The sequence below is a fragment of the Triticum aestivum genome, chromosome 7D (assembly GCF_018294505.1).
Source record: "Triticum aestivum cultivar Chinese Spring chromosome 7D, IWGSC CS RefSeq v2.1, whole genome shotgun sequence".
In the NCBI taxonomy this organism is placed as follows: domain Eukaryota; kingdom Viridiplantae; phylum Streptophyta; class Magnoliopsida; order Poales; family Poaceae; genus Triticum; species Triticum aestivum.
Window position 1 is genome coordinate 397,015,934 of NC_057814.1, and position 15,074 is coordinate 397,031,007.

The window sequence follows — 15,074 nt, forward strand, 5'->3', positions numbered from 1 at the left end:
GCGCCACCGCCGCCCCGCCGTCCCGCAGCTGCCGCCGAGCTCGCCGGAGGTAGCCGCCGCCGTCGCCGCCGTTCATCGGTTTTCTCAGAAAAATCGTTCGTTTTTTTCTAGATCTCGTTTTTTATATAAATTGGTTCATTCGGTTTTCAGTCGGTTTATTTATTTAGCGGAAGTTCGTCCGTACGTTCGTATTAACGAACGTTGTTCGTCCGTTAGCCGCAGACAGCGAACGTTCGTTCGTTAGCCTGTTCGTCAGTTTTTCTTTTTCCAGGGATTTTCCGCGATTATTTTCGATCGCGATTTCTGCCCTAATCTTCGATCTAGTATAACTTTTCGTTCGTTTATCCAAATGTGGTGAAACAAGCGCCTAGATCTTCATCTCAAAACCCTCTTTCTGTTTAACCAACTTGAACAAGATTTTGGTACTGTAAAATTTGACTTTAGTCCAGAATAGTAATTGGATCCTGTTTCTTTCGTCGTTTGAGTTTCGTTGCTCCATTTGATTTGATTCTTTTTGCAAACCGGAGTTCTTCAGTTGAAATTTCTGGTTAGATCTTCTTATTTGGGATTTATCCGTGCATCTTTGCTTGATTGCTTATGTATCTATTGTTTGTTTGTGATATAATTCCCGGTGTGCGAAGCGTGCTACTACGAGTCTTTAGGTTTTGTGGATCGTCAGCAAGGCAAGTAACACATTGATCATACCCCTTTCATACCCAGTTTTTATGCATTAGTTTCAACCCTCACACATTGCATGAGTAGGATCTCTTAACATGTGTGTTTGGGAAGTAGATGATGAGGTAGAACCTATCACCTGTTTTATTATCAAACCCTTGGGAGTTACTTCTACGTTATGCTTATATTGCTATGCTATGCTCATAGATGTGGATTGGGTTTGAGTGTACCCATGACAGATGTGAGTTTGTTAATTAATGGTTCAACTTAAGGTGGCAACTTTAATACACATCTGGGTGGATTGCTTGTGGGCACCTGGAGAATCCAGTGTTGTCCTAGAATATCCCGGAGTACCCGTGTGATCATCCTACGGTCCGCCACCCAGGCTCAAAGCGATCATAAGATTATTCATGCTAGAAACTTCCGTGTGCAGCCACAAGCTATTATGGCCTCTAGCATAGTTGAGTATGTTGCATGACCTCTTCTAGTGGTAGACTAGCAGATGTAGGGGATGTAGGTTGGTACTGTCTACCCGGGGTTAGAGTTAATGCTTCTGAAAGACTGTGTCTCGGTCATCCGTTTCTCAAACACCATGTAGTGCGAGAAATCCAACGGAGGAGATCGAGTCTTGTGGGGAAAAGTGCGCAAACCTCTGCAGAGTGTATAAACTAATCATGGTTAGCCGTGTCCCTGGTTATGGACATCTTGAGTATCTGGTTCTTGAATTATTGATTTGATCTCATCACTCTAAATTAAATTGTTGGGTTGTTAATGATTACTTTAATTGGGATTGAGTTGGAGGAACCTTCTCAATGTTTCAACCACCATGATAGTTAAATAAAATTTATGCCTTTGTTGTAGGGAAAAATTGGCTTTTCGCAAAAATCATATAACCATAGAGCCTCCACCAGCCATATATGCATGTAGTGATAGCATTTATCTGTTCATTGCTCTATTGTGTTATATTGCCAGCATATTGCATGTGCTGACCCGTTCTCGGGCTGCAACATATCGTGTTGCAGACTTTTCAGACGACGAGTAAGGTGCCATAGGTCGTTTGTCATGCACTCAGCCATGCCGTTGGAGTTGATGGACTCACTTTATCTTCCAAGCCTTCCGCTGTTATCATTTTAGACGGCCTTAAGGCATATTTATTGTAATAAGTTCTCTTTGGAGACATTCGATGTAATAAGTGTGTGATTGCTACTCTGTTATAAATCCATTCGAGTACTGTGTGTGTCAGCATTACCGATCCAGGATGACACTGAAGCACAGAGACTTGACCGTCTGAGGCGGGTCGCTACACCATGTGATTAACACCCAAAGAGTACTAAGGTGTGATCGTGTTTTACTTGCGAGAGAAGTTTAATCAACGGGTCTTCCACATTCAGATCCGTATGTATTTTGCAAATTTCTATGTCTACAATGCTCTACATGGAGCTACTCTAGCTAATTGCTCCCACTTCGAATATGTATCTAGATCGAGACTTAGAGTCATCTAGATCGGTGTCAAAGTTTGCATCGACATAGCTCTTTACGACAAAATCTTTATCACCTCCATAACCGAGAAACATATCCTTATTCCACTAAGGATAATTTTGACCGCTGTCCAGTGATCCACTCCTGGATCACTATTGTACCCTCTTGCCAAACTTATGGCGAGGTACACAATAGGACTGGTATACATCATAACATACTTTATATAACCTATGGCTGAGGCATAAGGAATGACTTTCATTCTCTCTCTATCTTTTGCCATGGTCGGGCTTTGAGTCTTACTCAATTTTACACCTTGTAACACAGGCAAGAACTCTTTCTTTGACTGTTCCATTTTGAACTACTTCAAAATCTTATCAAGGTATGTACTCATTGAAAAAACTTATCAAGCGTCTTGATCTATCTCTATAGATCTTGATGCTCAATATGTAAGCAACTTCACCGAGGTCTTTATTTGAAAAACTCCTTTCAAATACTCTTTTATGCTTTCCAGAAAATTCTACATTATTTCCGATCAACAATATGTCATTCACATATATTTATCAGAAATGCAGTAGTGCTCCCACTCACTTTCTTGTAAATACAGGCTTTACCGCAAGTCTATATAAAACTATATGCTTTGATCAACTCATCAAAGCGTATATTCCAACTCCGAGATGCTTGCACCAGTCCATAGATGGATCGCTGGAGCTTGCACATTTTGTTAGCACCTTTAGGATTGACAAAACCTTCTGGTTGCATCATATACAACTCTTCTTTAAGAGATCCATTAAGGAATGTAGTTTTGACATCCATTTGCCAGATTTCATAAAATGTGGCAATTTGCTAACATGATTTGGACAGACTTAAGCATCGCTACGAGTGAGAAAATCTCATCGTAGTCAACACCTTGAACTTTGTCAAAACCATTTTTGACAAGTCTAGTAGATAGTAACACTACTATCAGCGTCCGTCTTCCTCTTGAAGATCCATTTATTTTCTATGGCTTGCCAATCATTGGGAAAGTCAACCAAAGTCCACACTTTGTTCTCATACATGGATCTCATCTCAGATTTCATGGCCTCAAGCCATTTCGCGGAATCTGGCCTCATCATCGCTTCCTCATAGTTCGTAGGTTCGTCATGGTCAAGTAACATGACCTCCAGAATAGGATTACCGTACCACTCTGGTGCGGATCTCACTCTGGTTGACCTACGAGGTTCGGTAGTAACTTGATCTGAAGTTACATGATCATCATCATTAGCTTCCTCACTAATTGGTGTAGGAGTCACAGGAACAGATTTCTGTGATGAACTAGTTTCCAATAAGGGAGCAGGTACAGTTACCTCATCAAGTTCTACTTTCCTCCCACTCACTTCTTTCGAGAGAAACTCCTTCTCTAGAAAGGATCCATTCTTAGCAACGAATGTCTTGCCTTCGGATCTGTGATAGAAGGTGTACCCAACTGTCTCCTTTGGGTATCCTATGAAGAGACATTTCTCCGATTTGGGTTTGAGTTTATCAGGATGAAACTTTTCCACATAAGCATCAAAATCCCAAACTTTAAGAAACGACAACTTTGGTTTCTTGCCAAACCACAGTTCATATGTTGTCGTCTCAACGGATTTAGATGGTGCCCTATTTAACGTGAATGCAGCTGTCTCTAATGCATAATCCCAAAACGATAGTGGTAAATCGGTAAGAGACATCATAGATCGCAACATATCTAATAAAGTATGTTATGACGTTCGGACACACCATTACACTGTGGTGTTCTAGGTGGCGTGAGTAGTGAAACTATTTCACATTGTTTTGACTGAAGGCCAAACTCGTAACTCAAATATTTTACCTCTGCGATCATATCGTAGAAACTTTTATTTTCTTATTACGATGATTCTCCACTTCACTCTGAAATTCTTTGAACTTTTCAAATGTTTCAGACTTATGTTTCATCAAGTAGATATACCCATATCTGCTCAAATCATCTGTGAAGGTCAGAAAATAACGATACTTGCCGCGAGCCTTAACACTCATCGGACCGCATACATCAGTATGTATTATTTCCAATAAGTTAGTTGCTCGCTCCATTGTTCCGGAGAACGGAGTCTTTAGTCATCTTTCCCATGAGGCATGGTTCGCAAGCATCAAGTGATTCCAAAAGCCCATCAGCATGGAGTTTCTTCATGCGCTTTACACCAATATGACCTAAACGGAAGTGCCTCAAATAAGTTGCACTATCATTATTAACTTTGCATCTTTTGGCTTCAATATTATGAATATGTGTATCACTATGATCAAGATCCAACAAACCATTTTCATTGGGTGGATGACCATAGAAGGTTTTTTTCATGTAAACAGAACAACAATTATTCTCTAACTTAAATGAATAACCGTATTGCAATAAACATGATCAAATCATATTTATGCTCAACGCAAACACCAAATAACACTTATTTAGGTTCAACACTAATCCCGAAAGTATAGGGAGTGTGCGATTATGATCATATCAATCTTGGAACTACTTCCATCACACATCGTCACCTCGCCCTTAACTAGTTTCTATTCATTTTGCAACTCCCATTTCGAGTTACTAATCTTAGCAACTGAACTAGTATCAAATACTGAGGGGTTGCTATAAACACTAGTAAAGCACACATCAATAACATGTATATCAAATATGCCTTTGATCACTTTGCCATCCTTCTTATCCGCCAAATACTTGGGGCAGTTCTGCTTTCAGTGACCAGTCCCTTTGCAGCACTTAGTCTCAGGCTTAGGTCCAGACTTGGGCTTCTTCACTTGAGCAGCAACTTGCTTGCTGTTCTTCTTGAAGTTCCCTTCTTCCCTTTGCCCTTTTATTGAAACTAGTGGTCTTATCAACCATCAACACTTGATGCTTTTCTTGATTTCTACCTTCGCCGATTTCAGTATCGCGAAGAGCTTGGGAATTGTTTTCGTCATCCCTTGCATATTATAGTTCATCACGAAGTTCTAGTAACTTGGTGATAGTGACTAGAGAACTTTTGTCAATTACTATCTTATCTGGAAGATTAACTCCCACTTGATTCAAGCAATTGTAGTACCCAGACAATCTGAGCACATGCTTACTAGTTGAGCTATTCTCCTCCATCTTGTAGGCAAAGTACTGTCAGAGGTCTCATACCTCTTGACACGGGCATGAGTATGAAATACCAATTTCAACTCTTGGAACATCTTATATGCTCCATGGCGTTCAAAACACCCGGTTCTAAGCCGTAAAGCATGGTGCACTAAACTATCAAGTAGTCATCATACCGAGCTTTGCCAAACATTCATAACGTCTGCATATGCTCCTGCAATAGGTCCGTCACCTAGCGGTGCATCAAGGACATAATTCTTCTTTGCAGAAATGAGGATAATCCTCAGATCACGGATCCAATCCGCATCATTGCCACTAACGTCTTTCAACTTATTTTTCTCTAGGAACATATCAAAAATAAACGGGGAAGCTATGCGCGAGCTATTGACCTACAACATAATTTGCAAATACTATCAGGACTAAGTTCATGATAAATTAAAGTTCAATTAATCATATTACTTAAGAACTCCCACTTAGATAGACATCCCTCTAATCATCTAAGTGATCACGTGATCCATATCAACTAAACCATAACCGATCATCACGTGAGATGGAGTAGTTTTCAATGGTGAACATCACTATGTTGATCATATCTACTATATGATTCACGCTCGACCTATCGGTCTCTGTGTTCCGAGGCCATATCTGCATATGCTAGGCTCGTCAAGTTTAACCTGAGTATTCTGCGTGTGCAAAACTGTCTTACACCCGTTGTAGATGAACGTTGAGCTTATCACACCCGATCATCACGTGGTGTCTCGGCACGACGAACTTTGGCAACGGTGATACTCAGGGAGAACACTTTTACCTTGAAATTTAGTGAGAGATCATCTTATAATGCTATCGTCAAACAAAGCAGAATAAGATGCATAAAGGAGAAACATCACATGCAATCAATATAAATGATATGATATGGCCATCATCATCTTGTGCCTTTGATCTCCATCTCCAAAGCACCGTCATGATCACCATCGTCACCGGTGCGACACCTTGATCTCCATCGTAGCATCGTTGTCGTCTCGCCAACTATTGCTTCTACGACTATCGCTACCGTTTAGTGATAAAGTAAAGCAATTACAGGGCGATTGCATTGCATACAATAAAGCGACAACCATATGGCTCCTGCCAGTTGCCGATAACTCCGTTACAAAACATGATCATCTCATACAATAAAATATAGCATCATGTCTTGACCATATCACATCACAACATGCCCTGCAAAAACAAGTTAGACATCCTCTACTTTGTTGTTGCAAATTTTACGTGGCTGCTACGGGCTGAGCAAGAACCGTTCTTACCTACACATCAAAACCACAACGATAGTTCGTCAAGTTAGTGCTGTTTTAACCTTCTCAAGGACCGGGCGTAGCCACACTCGGTTCAACTAAAGTTGGAGAAACTGACACCCGCCAGCCACCTGTGTGCAAAGCACGTCGGTAGAACCAGTCTCGCGTAAGCGTACGCGTAATGTCGGTCCAGGCCGCTTCATCCAACAATACCGCTAAACCAAAGTATGACATGCTGGTAAGCAGTATGACTTGTATCGCCCACAACTCACTTGTGTTCTACTCGTGCATATAACATCTACGCATAAACCTGGCTCGGATGCCACTGTTGGGGAACGTAGTAATTACAAAAAAATTCCTACGCACACACAGGATCATGGTGATGCATAGCAACGAGAGGGGAGAGTGTGTCCACGTACCCTCGTAGACCGAAAGCGGAAGCGTTAGAACAATGCGGTTGATGTAGTCGTACATCTTCACGATCCGACCGATCCAAGTACCGAACGCACGGCACCTCCGAGTTCAGCACATGTTCAGCTGGATGACGTCCCACGAACTCTGATCCAGCATAGCTTCGAGGGAGAGTTCCGTTAGCACGACGGCGTGGTGACGGTGATGATGATGCTATCGGTGCAAGGCTTCGCCTAAGCACCGCTACGATATGTGTAACGCCCCAAGACCCACGCTCCAAACGGCTTCCATGTTTTTCATTGTTGCCATGTGTTTTATTTGCTTGTTGCATTCATCATGTCATCATGAGCATTGCATTCTCATGTTTTCATAAAACTTGCATCCGTTCGTAGTGCCGCTTCCCGTTTGTATCTGTTGACATTTCTCGGACCCCTTGCAACCTGGATGTTTGTTTTCTTTCTTGCTTAAGCCGGAGTCTCTCTGCTCACTTCTCAGACCACCCCTCACGTGCGCGTCCGAATCTTTCTTGAACCTGAACTGCTCGGTCATGACCAATGCGTCCGGATCATCCCTAAACATCCCTAGAATATCTTTGTTTTCTCATTTGGACTCCCTAACTCTTTTTTTTTCGAACAGCCCGATCGGATGATCTAAATCATCCTCTTTTCCATATATATAGACCACCTACATTCTAAATTAGTGCAAACCCTAGTCCCTAACCTACCCTAACCCTCGCGCCCTCGGGATCCAAGCCCGAGCCAGCCGACAGCCTCCCTCCAACCTCGGGATCTCCTCCCGATCCACCTGCTCCTCTCCTTCCGCGCCCAGCCACTACTCTTCGTCGATCCATCCATCCCAAACCAACCAGCCTCCACCTTCACCGATCCAACCACCGAGCACCCGCATGGCCGTCTTCCTACGACCTCACCGCCCGAGCAGCAACCACGGCGCCCGAGCTCCACCTACTTGTCCCCATGCCCGCAACGGTAGAGCAGGAGCTCTGCGCCCCGCCTTCCTCCGCCTCGCCTGTGTCCTCCTCTGTACTGGATCCGGCCCCGACGCCCCATCCCCGACCTCCTCGTTCGATTCCTCGTCGTCGTAGCTGCACCAAGTCCTCTGCTTCGTCCAGGACGTGGGCGCCTGTCTTCATCGCCCGAAACCCCCAGGCCCCGTCGCTCCTCTCCACCCTCTCGCTCCTGTTTTCCTATTTTGTTCTCTCGCTCACATCTCTCTCTGCTCTCTCAGTCCGTCGAGCAGGGACGCCATGGCCGTCCTCTTCTTCAGATCAAGGCTCCGGCCTTCGGATCCGGTTCCCCTCAGCAACCACATCGAGCTCCGGCCGGTCTAGCCTCGCGCCTTCCTTCGCGTCCTGCCGTTGCCACGAACCCTCCCCGTCGCCTGCTGTCGGGTGGTAGGTGCGACATATGCCAACGGGTGGCTTATCATTGTGGGAGCCAGTAAGACATCGCCGGTGCCTAGAAACGGGATAAGGCGAAGACATGCACGCCGGCGAATCTTACCCAGGTTCGGGGCTCTCCGTGGAGATAACACCCCTAGTCCTGCTCTGCGGGGTCTCCGCATGATCACTAGATCAACACAAGTAGCTACAAGTGCTCCTTGAGCTGTTTGGCTAGGGGAAGAAGAAGGGCAAGGCTAGCTCTCCTTTTCTCTCTATGTGGTGTGTAAAACTCTATGAGATCAACCCTTTGCATGGGTGTCCCGGGGGATTTATATAGGCCTACCCCCAGGGGTACAATGGTAATCTAGCTGGGCGCGGGTCCCAGCCGTTAGTGTCTGTGCTCGCCGTCTTCTCCGCCGGCCATTGGGGCCCGCCGACTGGTGGGTCCCGCCGGCTGCCGGCCTCTTGGCCGACAGGCTGGCCCCACCGCCTGGGGGCCTTGTCGGCGGCTGGTTACTGTTGCCTCGCCCCTGATGACGAGGGCTTTGTCGAGGTAAGCGTGGCTACAGTGCCGCCGCTTTGCGGGCTTTCACTGTAGCCTCACCTCGTCTTGTCTCCTTAATGATGCACATGTTTCATGGGAGGGAGGTAGCCGGCTATTGGGAGCCGGCTACGCCCCAAGCCAACTAGGGGAGGCCGGGCCGCCTTTGAGCGTCTCTCTGGCTAAAGGGGCCCGCCGCCCGCGGGCCGTACTAGCGCCTGTCGTGGGTGACGTCGAGGTCAACATGGCTACAGTGCCGCGCCAGACGGGGGATGGCTGACCCGTACAGTGCCCTGTGGCCATGCATGTTCCAGGATTCGGGGGTAGTGGGCCGTACTGCGGCCACGCCCCGTCTTATCACCATTATGTGGGTTTAGCCCTGGTGGGTGCAGTCTTGGCCGGCTTCTGGGAGTCGGCCTTCTTCATGGCCGGCTTCTGGGAGTCGGTCCTCTTGGGGCCGGCTTCCTGGAGTCGGCCATCTTGTAGCTTTCTTCGGGAAGGTTTTTTGAGGCCGGGTCGCCTTCCGATAGTCGGCCTTGGGGATAGCCGGCCAGAGGAAGGCGGCCCCATGCTCCGGATGCTTGAAGGCTCGATTGGCCTGATAATTTTTCGAAGAGCCAGGGGGAGTCGGTTAGGCTACCCGTGGCCATTTACCCCGACAGTAGTCCCCGAAGCTGGTTGGGCTTTGAGGCTGAGAGGAGGTCGAGAAGCTAGGTCAGCTTCTTATCTTGACAAGCCAGCAGCTGGGAGCCGGCTTCGGTTGGGCGCGCCGTCTTGGCGAAACTTCTGAAGTCTGAAGGCGGGAGTCAGTTGGTGCGCGCGCCGGGCTGCGGGCTGGCCGCTCGCCACCTGCGAACCACGTGGCATCCTCCGGCTGAGAAAAGCCTGCCAACCCACGCACGCGACAGGACATCGCCGCAGGCCGGGGGCCCACCACTCCTACGCCTAGGCCCAGACGCGGATTCTCTGTGGCCCAGAGCGGGCCGCACGCCTTCCGGCGGCAGTTTCTACACGTCGTTAGGGCGCAATAATCGCGGGACGTGGGGGAGTGGGCGTAGTTAATCCCACGTTCCCCCATGCCTCGCCTCCTCGGCTTCGCCGCACGAGGCTATAAGTAGGGGGAGGAGGGGAAGCGGCAGACGCTCGCACGCTCCTCCTCTCTCCGCCATCTTCTTCCTCCTTCTTTCCATCGCAGCAGCATCTTGCCGCCGCGCCGTCCGACCAATCTTCGCATCACCCCGCAGTTTCGCCGCCGCGGGGCCGTGCTTTCTCCGCCGCCGCATCCATTCTCGCTAGCTTCTCGCCATCATGTAGTACGACGGAGACTGGGACGGCTCCAACGTCCATATGGACCACATCGACTTCCTCCGCAAGACGCGGCGGTTGCCCGGCAAGGACCAGGTGCGGGTCCGTCTCGCGCCGGAGAAGGAGATCACGCCGGCGCCGGAGGAAGGCGAGCGGGTAATCTTTCGCTCGCACTTCCTACGCGGCCACGGTCTTCCCGCGAGCGCCTTCTTCCGCTCCTTCCTCGAGTTTTATCAACTCCAGCCGCACCACCTCACTCCAAACACGGTGGTGCTGCTGTCCGCCTTCGTCACTCTGTGTGAGGGCTTTCTTGGCGTTCTCCCCACCCTCGAGCTTTGGGGGGAATTCTTCCAAACCAAGCTCGGCACCCGCATGCAGGGCGTGCCGGCTCAGAGCGGCACCTTCATTGCGATGCGGAGGCCGGCAGCCGACAACCCCTTCCCCGTCATCACGCTGATACAGTCGGTGAAGCGCTGGCAGAAGTCGTACTTCTACGTGAAGAACGTCGCCCCGCAAGGTGACTACGTCAACTTGCCGGCTTACATAGCCGGCCCGCCGGCTGGGAGGCGGCCCCAGTGGTCCTATCGGGGCGTGACGCTGTCGCCGGCTGGAGCTGCAGCCGTCGCCCGACTCCGGGTAATGATCCAGTCGGAGGGCCTGACGGGGTCTGACCTGCTGGCCGCCTTCGTCACGCGCCGGGTGCTCCCGCTTCAAAGCCGCCCTCATCTGATCTGTCAGATGAGTGGCCAACACGACCCGAGTCGGATGTGCACCAAGGAGATGCCTCATGACGAGGTGGCTCATATGGTGAATTATCTCGCTAACTGCAAGCTCTCCGCAGAGTGGCAGTTTGGCAAGGAGCCGTACTCCCGTGCTCATCCCCCGCCTACGGTATGCTTTCTTTATCCTTTCTTCTTTTGGTTTTGTCACCAAGTTTTCTTGGCCGACTCTGACCAGTCAGCACGTCTTGGCAGAGCCCTCTCCTTCGTCCTGCGACTGGGTCAGCGGGGGCGGATCGCCGATTTCTCCCCGACCGGGCGGAGCATGACTTGGAGGACCCCGACTTGGGGGCGGCCGCCATGGACGACAACACCGAGGCGGGAGGCAGCGAAGCAGGCGGCGACGCAGGCGGCTCCGGGCTTGGAGCCAGCTTCGACGACTGGCCGGATGACGACGAGGCGGAGATCGTCCCACGCCGCCAGCCGGCGTCCGACCATGGCGCGGGTTCCTCCGCCGCGCCGCCTGCTCGGGGCGGCGCGCAGAAGCGCCGGGCCGCGTCGGGCTTGTTCGGCAGTCAGCCGAAGAAGCCCAAGGGCGGGGCGGCGGCGACCAGACGGGATGAGGCGGCCGCGAAGGCGGCCCGCTTCCGCAAGGTGGTGAAGCAGCCGCAAACGGTGTCGGCGTAAGTGTAGATTCTTTTGCATATTCCTTCTTTTCTTGTCGATTTCTGAATCCTTGTCTTGTCTTAAAAATCAGGGCTCCGCTTTCTCTTGAGCGGGTTGCTGCCGCCTCCGTGGTTGGATCACCGGGAGGATCCGGGAGCACCCGCCGTGTGGATCCCCGCGCCGAGCTTCAAGCGGCGACGGAGCGAAATGCACGGGAGGAGCGGGAAGCGGAAGAGCTGAGGGCGGCTGCCGCCCAGGCGGCACAGGAGGAGGCGGAGGAGTCGGCGAAGGCACGTGCCGACGCGGCGGCCAAGGCCCAGGCGGAGGCTGCAGCCGGAGCGACAGCGGAGGGGGCCTTGCTTGTCACCCCCCTGCGTGTCGCGGCGCCCGAGATCCCGGAGCCCCCGTCGGAGGAAGCCGGCGGCGACCTGCCGGGGTTGGAGAGGGAGGACGACGTCGTTGTCCAGGAGAGGGAGGCGGCACCGCCCTCGCCAACTGGGGTGGCCCAAGGCAGCCGGCCTAATGCGCCGCCTGCGCAATCGGCTGGGGGTGAGCCGGCTGTGAGGACGGACCTGGTGGTCCAGTCGCCATCGCGCCAGCGCGCGGGGAAGGCAACCTCGGCTCCGGACCCGCAGAAGGCCGCGGGCTCTAGCTCATTGACCCACGACGTGGAGGCGGCCAGCGCCAGCTCGGGGTGGACGCCGGGTGGTGGGACGGCCATGGTGAATGTGTCGGCGCAAGAAGTCCGGAACCGGCTTCAGTCCCAGGCCGCGGTGCTGAGGCAGTATAATGTCGAGTTCCTCGCGACACGGGCGGCCATTCGGGTAAGTCTTCCCTTTTTTGCTTCTTGATCTTGGTTTCTTCCGTGGGGGCGCGTCAACGCACCCACTGGGTGTAGTCCCCGAGTTTCGAGTCGACTGCTGAGCAGGCGGCTTGGAACTTCTTAGTAGGCTTTGTTTGCTATCTTGTTCTCATTCGCTTCTCTGTCCGACTTGCAGGACTACCACAACCTCCGTGTGGCCGCCTTCAACTCCCAGGCTCGGGAGCTGACCCAGAAGACTGCTGATCTAGCTGAGAGCCGGGGTAAGTGCTTCATTTTTTATCTCACGTGGGGGCGCGTCAGCGCACCCACTGGGTGTAGTCCCCGAGATTCGGGCCGACTGCTGAGCAGTCGGGTCGGATCTTTCTTGACGACTTCTTTCTTATTGCTCTTTTCTTCTCTGCCATATCTGCAGCGGCCAACACCAAACTGAGGGAGCAGCTGGGTGGGACCCAGGCCGCCCTTCGCGCTAAGGAAGCCGAGTTCGACGTCTTGGCTCAGGAGCATGACCGCCTGGTCAAGAAGCTGGCCGACCAGGAGGAGAGCCACAAGGCGGCCCTGAAGGTAGTGCAGGATAGCGAGGCCGCCCTCCAAGCCGAATATGAGACCGAGGCGGCGAGCTGGGCCAAGGCGAGGCAGTCGTTGATCAACGGCTACGGCCAGATCGAAGACTTGGTTGACGGTAGGCCGCCCTCTTCTTCGTTTCTTGCTTGCCGCTTGCCGTTTGGTTCACTCTCTAACTTGGTATTTTTCTCTTCTTTCTTGTGTAGAGTACTTCCCTGGCAACTCTACTGCCGCCAACCAGGTCATCGAGGCCCACCGCGAGGCGCAAAGGCAGGCTGGCGCCGAGATCACGCCAAACGCTCGCCGGTCGCTTGAGGAACAACTCCTGACGATTCAAGCCCGCCTCCAGCCGGCTCACCGCATGCTCCGCCGGCTTCAGCGTGTTGGGGCGCAGGTGCTGGCCGCTCTCTGGCCCGGCGAGGTGATTCCCCGCACCCCCAGTCGAACTGCCGACTGGCTGGAGGTAGCGGCCGGCCGCTTCGAGGCCTGGAAGGCTTCTGCGGCTCGGTCAGGCGCCAGGCGGGCGCTGGAGTTTGTCAAGGCCTAGTTTCCTGAGCTGAGCTTGGACCAGCTGGCCACCTAGCGGTAGGAGGCCGACACAGAGCTGGAGCCGGTGCGGCCGGCTATCATCCAGCGTGCCTTGGCGATCGCCGACTACACCGACACCAGCGCCTTTGCTCCTGAGGTGGATGACAACGGCGTTGCCCAGCCGGAGGAGTGGTTCGGGCTGAACCCAGCAAATGGCGAGGACTCGGCGGAGGAGATCGACTCCAGCGACGAGGGCGAGGAGGAGGAGGAGGAAGGTGAAGACGCCGTGCCAAATGGTGGAGCAGCCGGCCAGCCTCAGCTTGACCGTGCCTCCAGCAACAAGGCGCGTGCGAGTGCTCCGCCTGCAGCCGACGATGATGAAGCCGAGACTCGCCAGACGGCCACTCCTCCAGCCGGTGCTGCCGTCTCCACCGACCAGCCCGGCTCCCCTGCTGCGCCCTTGGCCTAATCTGCCGCCTTTACTTTCCTGTTTTATTACTCTTGGAACAATATTTTGTTAAGTTTGCGCAGTTCCACCCACTGGGGGTGTATTCGAACTATATTGACTGCCGGCCTGTTGAAGGCCTTATGTGTAAATATAATCATGCATGTGTTTGGCTTTCCATTGTTCTTTGCTCTTCATCCTTTGGCTGTTTCCTTTGCCGCCCTCCCTTGGTTGCCGCCTTCCCAGCCGGATAGCTGCTCTGCAGTCTGTGGCTGGAGAGGTGCTTGGCCGGTTGGGAGGGCAAGTACTCTAGCTTTCTTGGATTGTAGCGAAGTGACTGGGAAGCCGGCCAGCTGGCTGTTTTGACAGCCGGTAGGCGTGGTTGGAGGCCGGCTTGTGTTATATAAGTTCGTTAGTCCTTAGCCGTTTTTCGTGTGGGCATCCTTTCCTGCCTTTGGCTCTTGCCAGTCGGACAGTCGGTTCTTCGAGCTACGACTTATAACAAGAGAGGGCTCGGGTGCTGGCACACTACTTGTCTGACTTCAGGTAGAACTTTTAATATAACTCAAGGTGGCCAGTCCCCGGGCCGACTAGTCGAACCCGGTGCCAGATAGAGAATCAAATGCAATAGTACATTCATGGGTATGACACTCGTCATTCATAGATAAAGGAGGGCAGTCCCCGAGTGCGCCTCGGGGAGCCCGTTGTCTTGTACTTAATACAAAAAGGTAGCATGATACATACTGCTTTTAACTGTAAAATCTTCTCAGGAGATTGGCGTTCCATGGTCGTTCCGACTCCTTGCTGGAATCATCCGTCTTGCGTGCTCTCGGCTTCTGTGCGTCGATCAGGTAGTAGGAGTCGTTGCCTAGGGCCTTGCTGATGACAAAAGGGCCTTCCCAAGGGGCCGAGAGCTTGTGCTGGCCGGCTGTTCGCTGGATCAGCCGGAGCACAAGATCGCCCTCTTGGAAGGATCTTGGCTTGACCTTCCGGTTATGGTAATGGCGCAAACCCTGCTGGTAGATGGCGGACCGGCTGAGTGCTAACAGCTGGCCGTCTTCTCGCGCTTCCTTGGCCTCCGCCTCCGTGTACATGGTGACCCGAGGCGAGTCGAACTCGAT